General features: G+C 43.5%; 1 protein-coding gene across 11 annotated transcripts in view; it reads left to right on the top strand.

The window, feature by feature from the left end:
• The window catches only part of R3HDM1 (R3H domain containing 1), a 288,043-nt gene that overhangs the window by 24,329 nt on the left and 240,647 nt on the right, over positions 1–23,067 (top strand). For all 11 annotated transcript variants that reach the window (XR_004539395.1, XR_004539394.1, XM_033943916.1 and 8 more), the window contains exon 2: positions 5,360–5,562. The gene's annotated coding sequence lies outside the window, so the exon portion shown is untranslated. The remainder of the gene's footprint in view (positions 1–5,359; positions 5,563–23,067) is intronic.

Raw genomic sequence — 23,067 nt, 5'->3', positions numbered from 1 at the left:
CGCCCACCTCCCCGGGGATGGCTTCTTTGCTTGATATGGAACTGAGGACCACGAGGTGGGGATGCGCCCTCTAGTGGGCAGGAAGGCTAGCACATGCGTGGTGCAGTGTGCAAACTTGAAACTTCAATCAAGTTTGCTTGAAAAGCTGTCCGCGCGGGGCTCCGTAGATGACGTCACCCACATGTGAGAATATATGCCTGCTGTCCCTGGATAACACCTGTTACGGTAAGTAACTGTGCTTTTTGGAAGTTTCCACAATTAATATTAAGTCCAGTGAATATTTATTTAAAATTGCTTACTAACAATTCAAACTCTTGATTATTGGTAAAAAGGTGAAGCTCTTTTTAAAATTCTGAGGGCTAGATGCACAAAACATGATCGTTAAGACTACGAGTCACTGTTGGCCAATTTTTTGACTGATTGTAGAACAGCAATCGATGTTCCAACAGATTTCAATGCAAATGATTTGCACGGAAGTTTGCCGTAATCCCATCTGACCAGTCGCTCTGAGAGCAACTTTGACACATGCTGTGGGACAGGATCCTGGCTAGGCCTAGTTGCCCCTCTGAATCCCTGTCCCAGAGAAGAAAGAAAGGCCATGGAACACAGCTCCCAGTGCCTCCCACAGATTGCACACTGAGTCTCCCGTGTTGTATAAGGCAAAAACACTTTAATGGCAAATAAAACTCAAAACTAAACTAAGCCTTAAGTTTATATACCGCATCATCTCCACGGAAGTGGAGCTCGACACAAAATGATAGGTGTAGCATGAGCTCCCCAAGGACACTCATGTCCTGCAATAATTTTCAAGGTAAAGTTTTCACTGGTTCTCACACTGGAGCCTTTAAGCAAACTATTCACCCTTTAGCTCCAAGGATTATTCTTAGGTTCAAACTCAGCACAACCAGTGCTCTGGATAAAGTCCAACTATCAAAGCATAAATCCAAAAACTTTTCTTCTGGCCCCACTCTTTGGCCAATCAAGAACAGTGCATTTAAACAAACATTTTCCTTTTGAAAAGTACACTCTCTGGCTCTGGCTGAAGCTCTGTTGGGTAGAGCCAAATCCCCAACAGGCTGGGAGGAGATAGGCCCATACACCTCAGGTTTGCCGCCCTCCCAAAAGACAAGCACAGTTATTATTCTTCACCCCCAAAGAACAACTCAGAGCAGTGCACAAGCTGCTCCAAAACCAAACAAAAAGGCAGCTTCTGCTTTACAGTTCCTTAGGAAGTCTGGACACGCCCTACAATGTCCCTAGCACAAACACCCAGGCAGGTTTAAAAAAAAAACCTTAAAAAACTCCAGTAAAAGTAACTGCTTGGCTTAATCAGCCTACTTACAATCCATCTGCTCTCCCCTAAGGACAGGCAAAGCATAGTCCTCTTCACTCTCCATGGCTGGGCTTCTGTGACTGGCTTAGTGTGACTTTCAGCAAGCTTTTCCATCTCCCAGTCAACAGGCTCCGCGGGGGAACTACCTTGTGCTGGCTCTGGTTCAGCTGGAAGGCCTGGCCTCCTTCCCAGCCTACGTTCACTTCTTGTTCCAGCTGTTTCCTCGCTCTCTATCTGACGAGGAAAGCTCAGGAAATGGAAGCCTCGGAATCCAGCCACGTCCCCTCCTAGCAGGGACAGGCAAGATCTTAAAGGGCCCTAACTCTGAATGTCAGCCTGAGCTCTAGGAATTCTTAAAGGGGCAGGCTCCTCTCTAAAGCTGTGTACAGGATTTCTATACACTTCAGGATGTTTACCAGATCTGATAACAGGGTTTTAATGGGGCTTGCAGGATCTTCCTCCCTGTTTCTAGTAGGGCTAGCAGAATTCCTATCACAAAGCGCAGAGCCGTTTGGGGAAGACCGAACAACTGAGTGGCAGGGGAAGCCCCAAAGCAGCCTCCTGCCACTCAGCTGCTGGGACTTTATTCTTTTTTTTAAAAAATGTTGTACGTGTATTACACATGCACAATATCTGCCCTATTTAAAAAGAAAAAGGCCCCCCCCCCCCCCCGATGATGCTTCCCTCACCAAATGACTCCCGGTATAAAAAAAATATGCAGGTGGGATGCCCACTCCCTCCCTCCCTCCTGCTACCATGAACCTCCCCCGCACTGACTCCCCCTGCAAGGACTCCCCAAACCGACCCATCCCTTCCCCTCCTCAAAAATTGGCAGGAGGGATGCTTACTACCTTCTGCTGCCGTGAACCAACACCCCCCTCACTATACCCTCCCAACCAACCCTTCCCTTCTTCCCAAAGGCCCCTCCCAGAAAAAAGCCTTAGGTGTCTGAGACAATTAGCGCCCTAGGCTCCTTCCTCTGTATCCCAGGATGCACTGGGAAGGGGAAGGCCCGCTTTAATAGTAGCGACTTAGTGCTATGCATGGATCTGAAACCTTGTTGTGTGGTGTAGCACTTCTACTCTACATAAAGTTCTGCTAGCTGTGCACCAACGCAGAATCTCAGAGGCTTACCTCCTATCCTTCATTCAATGTTCATGTCCTTGGTTCTTAATCTTATTGTAAACTGCATTGAATCCTAGCTGAAATTTGCGGTATAGAAGAAAAATGTATGGTATTTTGGAGTGGTGGGCCTAGAGAGCAGGAGGGTCTGGGCATCACTCTTGCTGTCATCTATTTTTAAGGTATGGGGAGGTGTGGGGAGTGGTTCGAGGGGGGGGCGGTGGCGACATCCAGTGGCAAGAGGGAGTGGACATCCCTCCTGCCTATTTTCTCTTTTAGGAAGGGGAGCTAGTAAGTTGGTGGGTCAGGGAGGGGTTGGTTTGCATCGGCAGGAAGGAAGGGTATCCCTTCTGCCAATTTTTGGGGAAGGAGAGGGGAGGGGTCAGTTCATGTGGTTCATATGGGTGGGGGTGGGTTGCGGTGGCAAGAAGGAGTGGGCGTCCCTGTTTCTGATTTTTTTATATCGGGATCGTTCATCAGTGAGGAGAGTTGTCAGCACAGCATATTTTTTTGTTTGTTTTTTTATATGAGCACAACATCTATGTGCCCATAGAAAAAAAAAAAAACCAGGCAGACCTATTTGGTGTTCCAGTCCTACCAACCCAATTCTGGCATACAAGTTTAGGGCATCAGTTGGAAGCCTAGTTTTAATATTAATGATGTCATTTGCATGCCAGAATCAGAAAATGTATGATTGCACAGAAAACCACACAGTGAGCCATTTTGGGCATCGGGTCTGCAAATATGATCAATTGCTAAACCAGTCAAACCAGTTTAGCAACGATTGGAGATTTTAGTGCATCTAGCCCTTAGTCCTCTTGGAATACCACTGATTGCAAAAATATTGTGAAATGGTTGCATAATGAAGTTTGCTAAGGACAATAGTTTTTCTAATATTGATTATATTAGACCATTGATGTATATAAATGTCTCTGGTGAACCATCCTTTTCATCCATTGATGAAGGTTTTTGTAACTACAATTATTGATAGAAAGGAGGTGCTTAAAGTTAGATGGGACAAACATTTTTCCTTTGTCTTTTAGTCTGCATGCTTGTTCAGAACTTATGTGAATCTAGTTGGGAAGAATGGATAAAGAAGGGGCTAAAGATCAAACACTTCCTGGCAAAGAAAAGTTTTTAGATTTGATTTAAATTTATTGAGGGAAGTTTTGAGTCTTGAGATGAGAAGGAAATTCATTCCATAATTGAAGGCCAGTAACCGAAAAATTAGATGAACGTGTGAAATTATAATTTGGCTGGATGTTGGAATTATGAGTAAGTTTTGTTGGGATGAGCAAAGTATGCAGGAGGACATGTAGGGTGTCAGAAGTTAATCAAGATATGGAGGTGAATAAGTTGACAGTGTTTTTAAATACAAGTAGAAGATGTATGTGTTCGACTTTTGATTAAAGTTTAATTGCCAGCTTGATAACCTTGGTCAGCTCTGGGGGGGTTTCTTCATTAATATTTGGTACAGAAGTTTTCCTTTTTTATTTTGCTTTACCTATTTACTAACAACATGTACTAACATGGTAGTGCACTTCTAGCCATTAAATTGTTAAGTTCATATATAAATAAAACAGTTTTATTTGTTACTAGTCTTTAAGCCCGTTACATTAACGGATGCTAGAATAGATGTGTCTGTCTGTCTGTGTTTCTTTATCTCGCTCTCCTTGGCCGCTGTCTGTGTCCTTCTGTCTCCCCGCCCCCCCCCCCCCCGAGCAAAGCTGTCTGCCCCCATCACACCCCTCCCCCCAAAGCAGCCCCCTTTCCCTCTCCCTAACTGTCTCTCCATGGCCCTCTTCTGTCTTCCCCCCCAGAGCAAAGCTGTTTGCCCCAAGCACACCCCTCCCCCCAAAGCAGCCCCCTTTCCCTGTCTCTCCATGGCTCCTTCTGTCTTCCCCCCCAGAGCAAAGCTGTTTGCCCCAAGCACACCCCTCCCCCCAAAGCAGCCCCCTTTCCCTCTCCCTGTCTCTCCATGGCCCCTTCTGTCTTCCCCCCCAGAGCAAAGCAGCCCCCTTTCCTTTTCCCTGTCTCTCCATGGCCCCTTCTGTCTTCCCCCCAGAGCAAAGCTGTCTGTCCCCAGCACACCTCCCCCCCAAAGCAGCCCCCTTTCCTTCTCCCTATCTCTCCATGGCCCCTTCTGTCTCCTCCCAGCACACCCTTCCCCCCAAAGCAGCCCCCTTTCCCTCTCCCCCTGGCCCCCTGTATTAATCCCCTTCTTACCCTCCCTCCATCCCGGCGTCTTCTGGCCTGCTCCTCTTCAAAGCAGCCTGCGATCGTGGTGGCCGGCTTTAGTGAACCTCACAGGCCGCTCTCCAACTCAGTAGCACGTTCCCTCTGACGCGATCCCGTGCGTCAGAGGGAACGTGCTACTGAGATTGGAGAGCGGCCTTCGAGGTTCTTTAAAGCCGGCCATGATCGCAGGTTGCTCTGAAGAGGAGGATCAGCGGTGAGCGAGGGCGAGAGGTGTGTTCCCTGCCGAGGACGCGGGCAGGGAGAGAGCTTGCCTGTGCTTCCAGTTGGTGAGGGAGGGCGGGAGGAGGGGAGTGGCCTGAATGTTCCCTGCCGCCGGGTTCTAAAATGGAACACGGCCACGGATGATACACCACAGCGGCAGAGATCACGCTGTTTTAACAGCGCATGCGCTGGTAAGGTTTTATTATATAGGATGTTCCCTGGCATTCTTTGCAACCTAATTTGTAACTTTTCCTTTTTTGTGTTTGACTTGTATGTCCAAAAATCTTGCTTGTTGAACTTTGATGGATAAAATAGAGATAAACATTAAAATCAGTTGCATTCATTTTGGTTTATTCATATCTTACATTTGAGAAATGTCATGCTTATTCAGTTCTCCATTTTTGTTAAGATTGATACTGATGTGTGTGGGTATTTTTTATTTAGGCTTTTGAAAGGGATGGTATACATGATCAGAAACTATACAGTTCACTTCAGGATTCTACACTGGTGACAAGGACATGGGACTCGTGCGACTTTCAAGATGGCTCACAGCAACTAACATTCTGGTTGACCACTTTGAAAAGGAACCTTGGATTATCGTATTTTATTGTTGGATACAACAAATATATAACCCTACAATATATCAGGTAATAATAATTTGTATTTTATTAAAGTACCCTTATATACTAGAATATAAACCAATCTGAATGTAAGTCGAGATGCTTTCTCCCCCTCCCCTCCCCCCCCCCCGCCCCCACAAGGAGGAAAAAAAGTTGACTCGAATATAAACTGAGATTTGATATTTTTGTGATCCTGGTGAGAGAGTCTACAAAGAAAAGACATAAGATTTAACAATATTTTTATTAGCACAAAACCACAACATTTAGAACAATAACAGCAGTTTAACAATATCTGTTTAGATAGTCCCCTATTCCTTACCCCCTAACCCCCTTCCCCAAGTTTTAACACATTTATTAACTTGACAGTGTAGCTTTTAGTTGTCAATAAATAATATAAAATCCTTGAACAGGATTCATCATCATAGAATTCCCAAACAGACAGCGGAAGTAAACTTATTTGTTGTCATCAGCTTAGACATTATCATTATCAATGTCATCATTGATATTATCATCACTACTGTTGTTGCTCTGATACAGATAAACCACAAAAAGTAGAGTTGTGTATCTTCAAAAACAATTTAGTTCTTAAATTCATCCATCAAATAGTCTGTGTGATGGCTCGACACGCACGTGTTTCAGCCAAAATGGCCTGCCTCAGGAGCCTTATTCAAATTATTCATTTACTTGAGTGGTGTAGCCTACAATGAATGAAACACCTCATCCAAGTAGAGACCGGTACAGTATCTTCATTAGAACTCATAATGGATGAGGTGTTTCATTCATTGTAGGCTATACCATTCAAGTAACTGAATAATTTGAATAAGGCTCCTGAGGCAGACTTTTATGATTGTTGAATAAATTGCTCACCAACATTACTCCATATCTCCACTGTGGTTGGTTTGGATAGGAATGGTAGAGCATAGCTGAAGATTGAATGAGGATGTTGCCTTGAAACATAGTAGCTGGAGGGATCATCAGTATGAATGTTAAAATCATCAAGAATAAGAGAAGGAGATGAAGGTTAAAGAAAGGAGAGCCAGGCATTAGTCAGTGGGAAAGGAAGAGAGGGGCTTATCAGAGGATCGGTAAAAGACCGCTACACAGAGGGGTAGAGGAGCAAATAGTCAGATGGAATGCACTTAGAAGGAAGAAAAGCAGTGCAATTTAATAATAATAATAATAATAATTTATTTCTTATATACCGCTATACCAGAAGTTCAAAGCGGTTTACAACGGAGATGCATACAGACGGAGAATAAGGTACAAGGTAAAAACATTCTATCTGAAATACAATAACAGTTGGAAGAGTACATCAGTTAAATCTGAAGATTGAAAGTTATGACAGTGGTGTAATTAAGATGTGGACAGTCGTTGGGAATTGACGATAAGATAGGGAGAACATGCTTTGATGATGAGATAAGTAGAGGTAGAAGAAGGGGTTGAAATTTACAGGGAGAGAGTAGCAGCCCAGCACCATCTCCGTAACTAGCTGAGTGAGGCGTATGGGAGAAAAAGTATCCTCCATGACATAGGGAGGCAGCTGATGCAGTCATCAGGGTTGATCCAGATTTTGGTTAGCACAAGCAGGTGGAGGGATCGAGAAAGATAGAGGTCATGGATGTAGGCAAGCTTGTTGGAGATGCAGCAGGCATTCCACAGGACACATAGGCAAGGAGGAAGGAGGGGAAAAGAAATAATATTGGTGACATTGTGGTGTGTTCTGCATAAGTAGAGCGAGAGTTGATTGGGAGGACCAGGATTGGGATTTATGTCTCCAGCATAGAGCAAGAGAAGGAGCAGGAAAATACGGACTAGAATGGGGAGGGCGGTCTCAGTAGCGTACCTAGGGGGGGGGGAGGTCCGCCCCGGGTGCATGCCACAAGGGGGTGCACAGGAGAGAAAGCTGAATGGGGACGACGGGGGACCCGCGGGGTTAAATATAACTCAAGCTGCGAGGCTCGTCTTCTGCTCCTACCTGCCCTGCCGTTCACATATAGCCGATCGGAAGTCTTCCCCGATGTCAGCGCTGACGTCAGAGGGAGGGCTTAAGCAAAGCCTGCCCTTCGACGTCAGCGCTGACGTCGAGGAAGACTTCCGGTCGGCTATGTATGTGCGACAGGACAGGCAGGAATAGAAGACATGGCTCGCAGCTCGAGCTACATTTTGCTGAGAAAGTTGCTAAGATGGGCTGGGAGGCAAACGCGGAACACAAAAGGGGGGTAGGGAGTGCGTTTTGGACACAAGGCATGTACTTGGGAGAGAGGAAGGGAGGGAAAGAGATGCTGAGGTGGGGGATGGAATGTGTTTTTGGACACAGAAGGCATGGACTTGGGAGAGAGGAAGGGAGGGAAAGAGATGCTGAGGTGGGGGAGGGAATGGGTTTTTGGACACAGAAGGCATGGACTTTGGAGAGAGGAAGGGAGGGAAAGAGATGGTTGTGTACACAGGGAATAGAAGAAAGGAGAATTTTTGGTCATAGGGAGGGAGTGAGGTACAGACAGTGGCATACCAAGATGGGAGTGGGGTGGGGGTGGGAGCGGTCCGCCCCGGGTTTACGCCCCAAGGGGGTTCACAGCTGGCAACCCTCAAGTGTTCTCTCTAGGCCGGCAAACTGCATCTCTTTAGCCACTTGAGTGCCACCGCCGCCATCGGGAAAAGGCCGGCGCCGAGTTCTCCCTGCTTTTCCCTGTGGTGCCGACCAACTCTCGCCACCCGCGTCAATTCTGACGTCAGAGAGGACGTTCTGGGCCAGCCAATCGCTGCCTGGCTGGTCCAGAATGTCCTCTCCGACGTTAGAATTGACGTCGAGTGGCGAGAGTTGGTCGGCCCCGTGGGGAAGAGAAGCAGGGCGAACTCGGTGCCGGCCTATTCCCGATGGCGGCAGTGGCAGCCTATTCTCCAGTGGCGGTGGCAGCATTTTCCCAATGGTGGTGGCATAGGGGAGGGCAGGGAGAAAGAAAGAAAGGGGGGGACAGGGAGCCAGAAAGAAAGAAAGGGGGCAGGGTGAAACTAAGAAAAATGGGGCGAGGAAAGAGAGAGAAAGACAGACATACAGAACGAAAGGGGGTATGGAGAGAGAAAAAGAAAGAAGGGGGCAGGGTGAAACAAAGAAAGAAATGGGGCACTGAGAAAGAGAGAAAAAAAGACATACAGAAAGAAAGGGGGTATGGAGAGAGAGAAAAAGAAAGAAAGGGGCAGGGTGAAACAAAGAAAATGTTTGGGGAGGGAATGAGGTCTGGAGGAGAGGAAGCATACAGGAGGCTGAAAGAAGGGAAGAAATATTGGATGCACAGTCAGAAGAATAAAGTGCAATCAGAGACTGATGAAATTACCAAAGGTAGGAAAAATGATTTTATTTTCAATTTAGTGATCAAAATGTGTCCGTTTTGAGAATTTTATATGCTGTCTATATTTTGCACTATGGTCCCCTTTTACTAAACCGCAATAGCGTTTTTTAGCGCAGGGAGCCTATGAGCATCGAGAGCAGCGTGGGGGCATTCAGCACAGCTCCCTGCGCTAAAAAACGAGAGGGGGAATATTTGTCTAGTTTTGTATAGTTGTTACTGAGGTGACATTGCATAAAGTCATCTGCCTTGACCTCTTTGAAAACCCGCGGAATATAAATGATAATTAACATTTTCTCTGCGTACAGAGTGCTTTGTGTTTTTAAAATTTTATTGTTGGTAGATCATTTTGACTTGGCCACAAAGGTAAGGGGGAGGGAGGGAGGGGAGCTGCTGAAAGACATCTAGTAATCCTTGCAGGCTTGACTGTGCAGGGAATTATTTTTGTAAAATCTTGTTTTGTTATGTGACTGGCATTATTTAGACTTTAATTTCTATGAAAGAATAGAATGAAAATGATATAAAATTACTTGCTTGTTTTTATGTGCGTGCACTGAAGGAAAGTGGAGAGAGAGTGGGCTGAGGACGCTGAAGGGAAATGGGGAAGAGAGAGTGGGGAGAAGACGCTGATTTATAAATTGACAATTGTACAGAATATTGTTTCTTTTTATACTTTAATATAAACAATTCAAGGTGGTTTGCGGGGATGGGGACCGAGCTTACGGGGATTAGTCCAATAAAATGGTATTTTTTCATTTCTCATTATTTGTTTTATTTTTATTTGTTAATTTGTAAAGTGGTGATTGTTATGTATCAGTTTTTTAAAATTTACATCTACTGTCTTTATATTTTGCACTGTATTAGAGGACATGTGTTACTGTTTTTGTGGTGTTGCATTGTATCCAGGGTCTGGCTTCTTGGCGGTTCAGTTTAACTTTTGTCTACATATTTCTATTTTTAGTTTGTGATTATTCCATATTGGGCGAGGGTGTATCTCTGTTCTGTGTGTATGAAAAGAACATAGTTTTCAGTTGGCATTGACTACAGGATCAATTGACTGTGCAGGATCTGGCTTGTTTAGTTTTACAATGTATGTATTGGTGTTCTAGTGCTCACTGCGGTGTTTAAGATGCTGCCTTTTCCTAGGTACACTCTTGTGCGATATGTGGATTGTTACTAAAAATCATATTTTTCATATAGATGTGGGGGGTGTCAAAAAATGATGGGCCCCGGGTGCCACATACCCTAGGTACGCCACTGGGCGGTCTGCAACATCATGGATTGGATAGAAAGAGTGGGGATGGCTGAATGAGCAGGAGAAAGTGTTGAAGCTTTAGGGCTGAGAAGAGAGTAGTAGACAAGAGGGAAGGTGAGATAATTAATTTGTGACGTGGTGAGGGGTTCAGTTGTTTGGTGTGAAGGAAGAGATTGGGAAGAGTCAGAATCAGGAGGAGGAGGTATACAGGAGGCATAGAGGTGGAAGAGAGGAAAGGGAAGCACTGGGAGGAATGTGCAAGCAAGATCTCAGTAAGACCTCCTTGGTAGTCATAAGATATGTTCTAGATATGGGAAAAATTTTCCTAGGACTAGATTTTGAAGCAGTGCTGAGGATGGAGTGGGCTGTGGGATCTTGCACGAAAGGTGCAGTTATATTAGGGGAAGGTAGCAAGGTTAAAGTGTGGGTAAAAAATAAAGCTGCTTGCACTTGACACAAACAGTCCCCACTAGAAAGATATATCTGAGGCAGCAAAGAACTTTTAACATCTGATCATGTGATTGGAAGCAATCAGGTCCTGGATTCAGAAGGGGGGGGGATGGATGGCAATCCAATTCTGATTTGGGCTGCTCAGAAGAAAAGGTGGGAGCCTTTTGCTGTTCCTGGACATGTGATTAGAAGCAATCAGGTTCTAGGCTCAGAGAGGGGGGGGGGGGGGGGGGGGGGGGGTGAGAGGAGGGATGACAGTCCAATTCTGAAGAGACTTTGCCTTCTGTTTTGATGTCTTCAGATTTGTGAGCTTTAAATATATCCCAAACAAACAATGATGTTTTTTTCTTCAAAGCAATACCTGATCATCTCTATTCCAAATCTTGTCAAGCCACATTTTGATATCTTCTTCATCCATCCAGCATTTGACATGTGCATGCAGTTATTCGTGGTGGAAGTTTTAAAACATTTTTTGAAAGTGTCTTCTTTTTAAAAATGACTACAGGCCTCAATTCCATTTACAAAACAAGAGAAAATAGCAGTAAAATGGTTCTTTTCATTCCTGGTTGTCAAAAACCCCCCAAAACAAACCAACACCAAAAACCAAAAAACTGTTTCATCTCATAGACTTACCACAGTTCTGTTGCTGGAAAGGTCAAACGCCATCAGTGTTTTATCCATATTTCCAATTTCTTCAGTATCAAAATTGTATGAATGTTTTTGTTTTATAAGGAACAGAAGATACTTTTTCTTCAATATCCTGTGGCAGTTTCTGAGCAACTTTTTATTTGTCGTAAACAAAGACCATACCTGTTCATAAAGCCTGCAGACACAAAGTTTTTCTGTACCTTTTTATATTTGTCTTGTTTTGCCATTTGAAGGGCATGTAAGTGAATTCCTGTGCGTGTAACGAAATTTCAGTTTTTCCGGCACTCTAGAACCCAGCTGTTCAAGTCATCTTCAAGAACCCAGAAGGATGTAAAACCTCAATGAGCCTTTTTGGATTTTGGCATCTGTTCTGATTTGGCCTTCTGCTTTCTCCAATCTCTTAATTGCTTTAATACCAAATTCCCTGTTTCCAATTGAATTATTGCTCTCTTCTACTGTCAACATGACATTCAGTTTAAATCCAGAATCATATGACATCCGTTTTCACTTTCCACCAAGACTAGCCATTCCTAACAGAAAGCAATGTATAGGAAAAAAAAGCCTGTAAAGGAAAAAGTTGGTTCCTTAATGTCCCTCAGCTGTAACTCACACTACATACTAAGAAGCTCATTAGTATAAATGGGCTTCTTGGCATTCAGCATGTGCAACTGTAATTCTGCGCAATAGATACTGGTAGATGATAGAGAAAATATTGAGAGAAGATGGGGAAAACATTCTATATAAGTCTCAGAAAAACTGTGTCGCTTTCTCTTTTTTTTTCGTGGTTAACAAACATTTTGCAAGCCTTGAAATAATATAAATGGCCCCCAGATGACCCACACCATTGCCTTCCGTACACTCTTCCCCCACCTCCCAATGGAGGAACAGTGCAGGAGAGCAGCTCTGGTCATTGTAAAAGGAATACAGAAGTGCTAGCTACCTTATTGACTCAACTATAAATCGAGACCCCCATTTCTGGGCCTTTTTTTGGCTCAAAAATCTCTGTTTATATTCGAGTATATGCAAAAACAAGTGGGCAGCATGCATTACTTGCATGTAAATTCAACCATGTATGTCTCTCCATATTTTTTTTAATTAATAATTTTATTTAGAAAACGAACAACAACAAAAATACAAGCAGCAAAACATGCATCAATAAACAAAACAAAAGGCAGGGGCACACAGTTTCTGGAATGCCCACTGCCCAGCACTTTAGCAAAGAGATACTGTATAACACCAACATTCCCTTCCATGTCTCTCCATATTTTTAACACTATATTGGGCACTAACTAACATGCATTGTTGGTCTCTACAAAAGACCCACATTTGATTCTTTTTTCAATCACCCTCTCCAGTGATTCATTAACTCTTTATTATATAGTCCTTTTCCACCTTCCCAGGTTCTTGGTTCATTTCTATACACCCTCAATTCACTTAACTTCAGAAGAACCTGTAGCAAACTGCAGGGAATAATTCTAGGTGTGATGGCATTAGCAGGATATAGGCAGCTATGGGTACTGGAGTAGGCTAGTGGTTAGAATAATGAGAAACAAGGAAAGCTAGTCCTGTCATTTATCTCTCCTTGGCCTGAAAACAGTGTACCCAAGGGTAAACTGCCCCAAAGAGTGAGATTTACAGGTAATGAATTAAGATAAAATTCTAGGAAGCTTTAGTTGTCAAAAGAGGTTTCATAAATGAAAGTATTTGGTTTTCTTTGCCTCTGAATAGATATAGATGGAGCAGAAGTAGTATCAGTAGGGCTGATCTTGCCATCTGATACCTTAGGTCAGTGTTTCTCAACCTGCGGTACGCGTACCCCAGGGGGATACGCAGGCCACCTGATGGGGATACATGGGCTGGCTGCCGCCTGGGATCTCTCCCTGCCTGGCTGGTCCGGAACCTTCTTTCCAACGTCAAAATTGATGTCTGGGGGAGGGAGAAGGCTTGTGGGCTGACCGCACCTGTCCTGTCCCTCTTGTTGCTGCAGTGGGGGGTGGGAATGGAGCATGTGGGGTGGCGGGGATGGGGCAGGGAGGAATCAACGGTGGTGGTTTCAGCAGGGGGGGGTTGCAAGCAGGGAGAGAGGAAGAAAAAGTTGGACCCATGGAGGGACAGAGATGTTAGTTGGGGAATGGAATGAGATCTGGAAGAGAGAAAGCATGCAGGAGAAAGAAAGACAGAAATATTGGATGCACAGTCAGAAGGAAGTACAACCAGAGAGACTCATGAAACCACCAGACAACAAAGTTAGGAAAAATGATTTTATTTTCAATTTAGTGGTCAAAATGGGTCAGTTTTGAGAATTTATTTATGCTGCCTATATTTTGCTTTATATTTGTCTATTTTTTTTCTATAGTTGTTATTGATTGCATATTTTAAAGTCATCTGCCTTGAACTTTTTGGGAAAAAAACCTCAAATATAAATGATAATTAACATTTTCTCTGTGCACAGTGTGTTTTGTATTTTTTAAAATTTTGTGGTTACCATTATGTATTAATAAATTATGTATTAATAAGATTATATTGTGTGTATATGAAAAATGGATGGAAGAAATTGCATTACAATCAGTACTATTATTATGGGGGTGGAGTCAGGGGCAGAGCTTGGGTGGGGGTACTCGATTGTTTTTTGTTAGGCTTAAGGGTACTTGGCTTGAAAAAGTTGAGAAGCACTGCCTTAGGTGAACGTCAGCCATGTACTTCTTCTCATCAAGGGGCAGTTCAGTGCCCCACTCTGAGATATAGAATCTTCCCTTACTTGTCCTACCTTTCCATAGTCAACATGTTTCCCAACACCTTACCCAACAATGAGGTGATCATAGTGGTTTCTGCCCCTATCCCAGTCTCTCTAGGATGGAGCCAGTGTGGCAGTCAGTGTGTTCAAAGAAGTTTAAATCTGTTGTGGGGCCTTGAGGATCCGTGCATACTTGACTTGCCAGATCTGCACCCTCCAAACATTCTTTACATAGTAACATAGTAACATAGTAGATGACGGCAGATAAAGACCCGAATGGTCCATCCAGTCTGCCCAACCTGATTCAATTTAAATTTTTTTTTTTTTTTCTTCTTAGCTATTTCTGGGCGAGAATCCAAAGCTTTACCCGGTACTGTGCTTGGGTTCCAACTGCCGAAATCTCTGTTAAGACTTACTCCAGCCCATCTACACCCTCCCAGCCATTGAAGCCCTCCCCTGCCCATCCTCCTCCAAATGGCCATACACAGACGCAGACCGTACAAGTCTGCCCAGTAACTGGCCTAGTTCAATCTTTAATATTATTTTCTGATTCTAAATCTTCTGTGTTCATCCCACGCTTCTTTGAACTCAGTCACAGTTTTACTCTCCACCACCTCTCTCGGGAGCACATTCCAGGCATCCACCACCCTCTCCGTAAAGTAGAATTTCCTAACATTGCCCCTGAATCTACCACCTCTCAACCTCAAATTATGTCCTCTGGTTTTACCATTTTCCTTTCTCTGGAAAAGATTTTGTTCTACGTTAATACCCTTTAAGTATTTGAACGTCTGAATCATATCTCCCCTGTCTCTCCTTTCCTCTAGGGTATACATATTCAGGGCTTCCAGTCTCTCCTCATACGTCTTCTGGCGCAAGCCTCCTATCATTTTCGTCGCCCTCCTCTGGACCGCCTCAAGTCTTCTTAAGTCTTTCGCCAGATACGGTCTCCAAAACTGAACACAATACTCCAAGTGGGGCCTCACCAATGACCTGTACAGGGGCATCAACACCTTCTTCCTTCTACTGACTACGCCTCTCTTTATACAGCCCAGAATCCTTCTGGCAGCAGCCACTGCCTTGTCACACTGTTTTTTCGCCTTTAGATCTTCGGACACTATCACCCCAAGGTCCCTCTCCCCGTCCGTGCATATCAGCTTCTCTCCTCCCAGCATATACGGTTCCTTCCTATTATTAATCCCCAAATGCATTACTCTGCATTTCTTTGCATTGAATTTTAGTTGCCAGGCATTAGACCATTCCTCTAACTTTTGCAGATCCTTTTTCATATTTTCCACTCCCTCTTCGGTGTCTACTCTGTTACAAATCTTGGTATCATCTGCAAAAAGGCACACTTTTCCTTCTAACCCTTCAGCAATGTCACTTACATACATATTGAACAGGATTGGCCCCAGCACCGAACCCTGAGGGACTCCACTAGTCACCTTTCCTTCCTTCGAGCGACTTCCATTAACCACCACCCTCTGGCGTCTGTCCGACAGCCAGTTTCTGACCCAGTTCACCACTTTGGGTCCTAACTTCAGCCCTTCAAGTTTGTTCAACAGCCTCCTATGAGGAACTGTATCAAAGGCTTTGCTGAAATCCAAGTAAATTACATCTAGCATATGTCCTCGATCCAGCTCTCTGGTCACCCAATCAAAAAATTCAATCAGGTTCGTTTGGCACGATTTACCTTTTGTAAAGCCATGTTGCCTCGGATCCTGTAACCCATTAGATTCAAGGAAATACACTATCCTTTCTTTCAGCAACACTTCCATTATTTTTCCAACAACTGAAGTGAGGCTCACCGGCCTGTAGTTTCCTGCTTCATCCCTGTGACCACTTTTATGAATAGGGACCACATCCGCTCTCCTCCAATCCCCAGGAATCACTCCCGTCTCCAGAGATTTGTTGAACAAGTCTTTAATAGGACTCGCCAGAACCTCTCTGAGCTCCCTTAGTATCCTGGGATGGATCCCATCTGGTCCCATCGCTTTGTCCACCTTCAGTTTTTCAAGTTGCTCATAAACACCCTCCTCCGTGAATGGCGCAGAATCTACTCCATTTTCTCGTGTAACTGCCAGACAATCTCGGTCCTTCTCCAGGATTTTCTTCTGTGAACACAGAACAGAAGTATTTGTTTAGCACATTTGCTTTCTCCTCATCACTCTCCACATATTTGTTCCCAGCATCTTTTAGCTTAGCAATTCCATTTTTTATCTTCCTCCTTTCACTAATATATCTGAAAAAATTTTTATCTCCCTTTTTTACATTTTTAGCCATTTGTTCTTCCGCCTGTGCCTTCGCCAAACGTATATCTCTCTTGGCTTCTTTCAGTTTCACCCTGTAGTCCTTTCTGCTCTCCTCTTCTTGGTTTTTTTTATATTTCTTGAACGCCAACTCTTTCGCCTTTATTTTCTCAGCCACTAGGTTGGAGAACCATATCGGCTTCCTTTTTCTCGTGTTTTTATTGATTTTCTTCACATAAAGGTCCGTAGCCATTTTTATCGCTCCTTTCAGCTTAGACCACTGTCTTTCTACTTCTCTTATGTCCTCCCATCTTGTGTCCCCCCTCTTATGTCCTCCCATCTTTACCTTGAATGTCATGGATCCATGCTAGCTGCAATGAATCTTTATTGACCTAGTAACTGTGATGTCAGTGCTGCCCCCAGATTGTGCCATCCAGGGCAGACAAATAGTCTACCTAATGGTTGGGCTGGCCCTGAATGTTTGGATAGTTTATATAGCAATTTGCCCAGGTGACTAAATAGCTAGTGGAACAAATTCTTTGGGTTGAAAACTTCCTCTTATTTATTATGCACACAGATACAGCTGTACCAGTAGACATTTCCAGGCCCAGTTTAAAAGGGGATACTCTGACATTGTTCACACTATATAGAAAAAGAATGGAATCCAATTAAAGCAAGACTTGAATGACTTTATAGCTGTGGGTCATAGAGGTCAAAATACCTTTTCATCAGACTTTTTATGGCATTACATGGTTCTTTAATATTTTTTCCTACTGAGTAAAACTGCCTATTCTGCAATGTGGTACGTAAGGTAAGTGACAAGATCCCAAAAGAGGAAAACAGATTTTATGCTGCTTATTCTAGAAATAATAGTTTATTTTCCGTCCATCTTTTTTATTTTTTCAGATTATTTATTATTTTTCAATAACATATCAAGTATCCACTTGTACAGAAAGGTAAAGTTAAGCAGAAAATAAAATGCAATACAGATTATAATCTACTATCACAAGAGAGAAAAAAAAAGGAAATATATATAGCTTAACTTTAACTCAAATCCTCAATAAGAGTCCAAGATGTAGAATCAGCGAGCATCCATCTTAATAATGGCTTATGGACTTTTATTTTAGGAAATGATACTATATAGTACAATCTTATATACCACTCTTCTCTACAAGTAATTAGAGGTGGTGGTTGGGTGGAAGAGGTGAAGATAAAGAGTGGTTATAGGGAAAAGAGGTATGTCTTTAGTTTCTTCCTGAAATTGAGGTGTATGGTGGGTTGTCTTGGTTGTATTGGCAATTTGTTCCAAATGTGGGGATCTTGGTATTGAAAGATAGCCTCAAACATCTTCTTCCACTCTACTTTTTGAGGTGACAGGAAGGGCAATTTGAAGCGTTGTGATACACATGAATTGAAGGAGGAGTGTGGGACTTTGATATCAGATGTTAGTCCCACTGAGTTTTCTCCATAGATAGCTTTATGAACCATGCAGGCTGTCGAAATGGATTCTCTTGTTCATCGGTAGTCAATGCAGTTGTTCTAATAGTGGATTTGCCCTCTCGTATCGATTCTTATCCAAACCTCCTCCTTTTTTTTTTTTTTAAACCTTGCTAAGCTAATTGCTTTTACCATGTTCTCTGGCAACAAATTCCAGTGTTGAATTACACATTACTTAGTGTAGCACAGATCATTCCAGGACTCATGGGTTATACCCATCTGCCAGCAGGTAGAGGGTATTGAATTTCACCATGCTTTAAGAGCCAGTCCGCAATGAAACAACCCAGTATGCTCCATTTCCTGTAATTGAAAGATGTGTTTCTCATGTCTCCTGGATTTCTGCATCTTCAGAATGTCCTGCACCAGTGTTCCTGGTGGCAGTTGAGTATGGGGGGGTGGGGTCTCCCTGAACTTGGGACTGACTTGGGAGTACCTGGTGGTGCCAGGTCCCTCCCCCCATTACTCCTGATTTTTTTTGGGCTGGTCTCCTTCCTCTATAAAAATAATAAAAAAAAGGAATTGGGGGTGCTTGTGAGCAGTACCAAAGATGGTGGTTTAGCTTGGCTCCTTCCCAATTATTTTTCAAGTGTCCATCTTCAAATTGGAATTATTACCTATTTCTTTTTGACTTCTTATATTTTCTGAGTTATGGATACATTGAAGCATACTAAATATGACTAATAATGCTCAAAATCAGGGCATCAAAAGGAAACCTGAGCCGACCTCTCCTTGTAAGTTGCAAAAAGAATCATGTGACGACGATCTTTATCAAACATTAAAACAAGAATTTCAACAAGGGAAGGATACGATTACAGAAAATATGGAATCCTTATTGGATCTTAAAGAAGACACATTAAATATCAAAGAACTTTTGGTGCGCTCAGCTAGACTTGAAACAGCAGAAATAAAATTGACGCACATGAAATACAACTATAGGCCTTACCTCGCAAATAAAAATCCATACAAGTCTTAGAATGAGAAATCAAAGATCTCAATAATCGCTGAAGGCGTAATTTCTGTATTTTGGGTCTTGCTGAAAACGTTGAAGAAAATACTGATATTGAAAATGACAAAAAAAATTTTTAAGTTCTTGAATTTTGTGAATTCTTTGATACCTGTTTTGTATTTACTGCCAAAGAGAAATAAAAATGTAATAAACCACTTGGTTGACCAGAATTTCTTCAAAAAAATTCACAGTTAGAGCCTTCATTCATTTGTTTTGACTTTAAAGACCTATGGTTGAAAGTAGTCATTCCTATATAAAGGAATTATCCAATTTTTATACATCAGTCTCTCAGGATATAGCCCTAGATGTTTTGAGAGACATTTTTGGAATTGCATGAGAGATACCGTAATACTTCAGATATCTTAATCTATTTATTGAGATTTGCTGTGAAAGAAATTATTTAAGGACCGTTTATTTATATCTACAAATATCGGGTAGGGCAATGGGTGTTAACGTTTGCACTCTGTGGCATCTCTGTATATGAGATTTTTCAATCCTTTGTAAAAGAACCCCTTCCCTTGTTTAAAAGCATACTGAAAACCCACCTTTTTGATATAGCTTTCAATCCTTAACCCTACTCCTCTGTCCTCCAACCCAGCCAGCTGATTAACCGTTCCCCTTAACTGTATCCATGACATCCTGTTTGTCTGTCTTGGCTGTTTAGATTGTAAGCTCTTTCAAGCAGGAACTGTTTTCTTCTTTGTGACTCTGTGCAGCGCTGCGTGTGTCGATAGTGCTCTAGAAATAATAGTAGTAGTAGTACAGTGGTACCTCGGTTTACGAGTGCACCGGTTTGCGAGTGTTTTGCAAGACGAGCAAAACATTCGCAAAATCGGCACCTTGGAAACCGAGCATGCCTCGATTTACAAGCGCCCCCCCCCCCCCCCCCCCGGTGATCCGGCACCCTCCCCCCCCGTGATCCGGATCCCCCCCTGCCGTGACCTGAAGTCCCCTGACTCACCCGAACCCGCTTCTTACTTTCATCTCGGCACTGGCACCGGCATGTCCTATACGTTGGTACCGATGCCCGGAGATCGGCCTCCTCTTCTGTGCTGGGCCTTGAGCATCTGCGCATGCTCAAGGCCTGCGAGTTCACGTTCTCTCCAAGATCTCTGAGAATCTCGGAGAGAGCGTGAACTCTCAGGCCTTGAGCATGCGCAAATGCTCAAGGCCCAGCACAGAAGAGGAGGCTGATCTTCGGGTACCAGCATCAACGCACAGGACATGCCGAGGCCGAGATGAAAGTAAGAAGTGGGTTCGGGTGGGTCTGGGGGGACTTCAGGTCGCGGCGGGGGAGAGGGTGCTGGATCGCGGGGGGAGGGTGCCGGATCGCCGGGGGGGGGCCTTCGGGGGGAGCAATGCCGGTTCTTCTGGGGGGGGGGGATAGAGCAGCGCCGCTGGCCTCGGGGGGGGGGGGTGGGAATGTATCAAAGCGAGTTTCCATTATTTCCTATGGAGAAACTCGCTTTGATATATGAGTATTTTGGTTTACGAGCATGCTTCTGGAATGAATTATGCTCGTAAACCAAGGTACCACTGTATTTGTATGTTGTTGGTATATTGATGATGAATTTATGCTTTTGAGAGGAGACAAAACAATTAGTTTCATTCATTGGTTGAATACACAATTTACATATCAGTTATCTATAAAATTTACTTTATCGATGTAGAAATTCATCAAATAGCCAATTTAAGACTAAAGTATGCATATGTGTGTGTGTGTATATATATATATATATATATATATATATATATATATATATATATGTATAAATAAAGGCACTGATAAAAATACATTGTTGAAGTTTGATGGTTGCCATCTGATTCATCTTAAAAAAAAGGTTTCCCTTACAATTTTTAAGATATAGAAGAATTTGTAATGACTCATCATATTATACTGTAAATACCAAGCTAAGAATTTGTCTGTAAATCTGCAAGCAAGAGACCACCCTAAGGGAATAGTAAAATGAGCATACAAGAATCACTCCGATTTCGTATTATCTGCGAGGAAGAAACAGAACATGAAAGATATTTTACAGACTTGCATGTTAAAGTTTTCTGCAGGTTTTTCTTGTATCAGTAAGATTTTAAAGGATAATTAGAATGTAATGTGTGAGCCAGTGATCCGGTGCCCAGGGAGGGAAGCCCCAGGAAAGAGGTTCTCTAAATGAGATAAGGGAAAGATAACAAGGAAAACCTTCCCTTAAAAGAAAACTCTGTCCAGACTAAGAGGAGCCCCAGAGTGACTCCTTTCTCTAAAGCCATAAACTCACATAGTGAGAAGAAAAGTTTAACCCAACTCTTTAGGATCCTGAAGAGAGCATGACCGGGTCCCGTTGTAACAGCAGAGCAAAGCCTTTCTTTTTACAGAGGCATGATCAATCCCTGAGAAGCAGAGACAGACCTATCCCTTTCAGGGAGCAAGCTGAGGAACAGCCAAATGCACCAATAGTAGAGGAAGAAGACATGGAAGTGGGAGGAAATGAAGCAGTGACGAAGGGGCGGATTGTTGAAAGAAATTCTCCAGGGAGGAGAGCAGGAGGTTTATGAACCAGCAGAATCTATGGAAATAGAAGCCCCAGAGGAAGAAATGGCAAGCTGGACTAGCTCCCCAGCAGAAGGTGAGCTGGGCAATCTCCCCATGGATTTTGAATAAAGGGGATTAATCTAAATGAGAAAGTTGTTAGTATAAAAGTTTCCTGACTATGGGCTAGATTCACTAAGCAAACCAACCGTGTACCGATCGGTTTGTGACCCCTTTGCAACCCGATTTTACTCCAGCCCGATTCACTTACCTCTTTGCCGATCCGATTCCAATCCGCGCATGCAAAGTAGGCAGGGACTCGATGCACTAAAAAAATCTTGCAAACCGACTGGGCTGGCCGATCAACACAAGAAGCAACTGCTAGGGACCATTCGCAAACGTCCTTTCCAACTCTCCAACTCCATTGCCGCCCTGCTCTCTGCTGCCCCGACATTTTAATATTTATCTCTCTGCCCCGAATCTCTCCTGCCTGCCACCCTGAATCGCTGTCCTGCTTTGCCCCGAATCTCTCCTGCCTGCCGCCCTGAATCGCTGCCCTGCTCTGCCCCGAATCTCTCCTGCCTGCCGCCCCAAATTACCGCTCTGCTCTGCCCCGAATCTCTCCTGCCTGCCGCCCTGCTCTGCCTCAAATATCTCCTTCCTGTGGCCTGAATTGTTGCCCTGCTCTGCCCCGATTCTCTCCTGCCCTTCCCCGCACTGTGAGCCTATGATTTTAACCTGCAGGTTTAAAGCGGGTTAAAACCACGGGCTCGCTGGGCTAGTAAAAGTAAAGTAAAAAAAAAAAAAGGTTGCGGCTCAGACGGGTCTTAGATGCATGTGCAGTCCATCTACAGATGGTCTGCGCATGCGTCGGAATCGCACACTAGCGATCCATGTGGTCGGAGGGGGGTGTTCTCTGATTGCCCTCACTTAAATTTTTTTGTTTTGGGAATTCATCAGGCCTGCCCAGATCGGCCACGCAATTGAGGTTAGTGAATCTAGCCCTTTTTGTTTGTAAGCATTGGGAGAAACAGAGACTGCTGTTTCAATACAAGTTGTGAAGATTTTGTTTGGTACTGCTGGAATTTTGAAAGAAATCAGCTACCATAGAGAAAAGAAGAAGGGCCTAGCAATTATTGAAGTTGGGTGTGTTCTCTCTACCCCGTTTCAATATACCTGACTGGAATGGAGGTGAAGTTAAAGGTAGAAAAATATTAGAAACTGATTATTGCCAATATGAATTTTGAAGCCAAAGGAAGAAACCTGAATTGACCTGTGAATCTTCTTGTTAATCTCCCTGAAGAAGTGGTGGAGACAAGAGACTGTCTGAATTCAAGAGGGCCTGGGATAGACACATGAGATCTCTTAGAGAGAGAAAGAGATGATGGTTACTGCGGATGGGCAGACTAGATGGGCCATTGGCCTTTAACTGCCATCATGGGAGGAAAGACTAAATTGTTTGTTGGGAAAAAATCATTGCTCTATCTGGCTCCGGGCCAGCATAGAAACTTTGAGCTGTAAAGAAAAGATTTATTTTTCTTTTCAAGAGCCACGACTGCCAGCTGCAAGGCAGTGCATGAGGTGGAATTGGAAATAATTGTTTTTCTTTTTTATTAATGGGGGAAGGGAATTCTCCCCATTTTTGCATTAAGTAAAAAAAAGAGTGCTAATCATGTTTATGCTAATCTCTGGAACTGGTTAAAGTGTAATCTAGTATCCCATGGACATAATTGAATTCATTTATGGTCAATTTGTGAGATGAATGTGGAGTTTTAGCCTTGGGCATATTGTTGGACCCTGACAAGCCAGAAGGTTGCTCAGGGGAACC

This window comes from Geotrypetes seraphini, chromosome 5 (genome assembly GCF_902459505.1).
Source record: "Geotrypetes seraphini chromosome 5, aGeoSer1.1, whole genome shotgun sequence".
Classification (NCBI taxonomy): Eukaryota; Metazoa; Chordata; class Amphibia; order Gymnophiona; family Dermophiidae; genus Geotrypetes; species Geotrypetes seraphini.
Note: the sequence above shows the minus strand (reverse complement) of the source record. Positions and strands in the feature narration are given on the sequence as shown.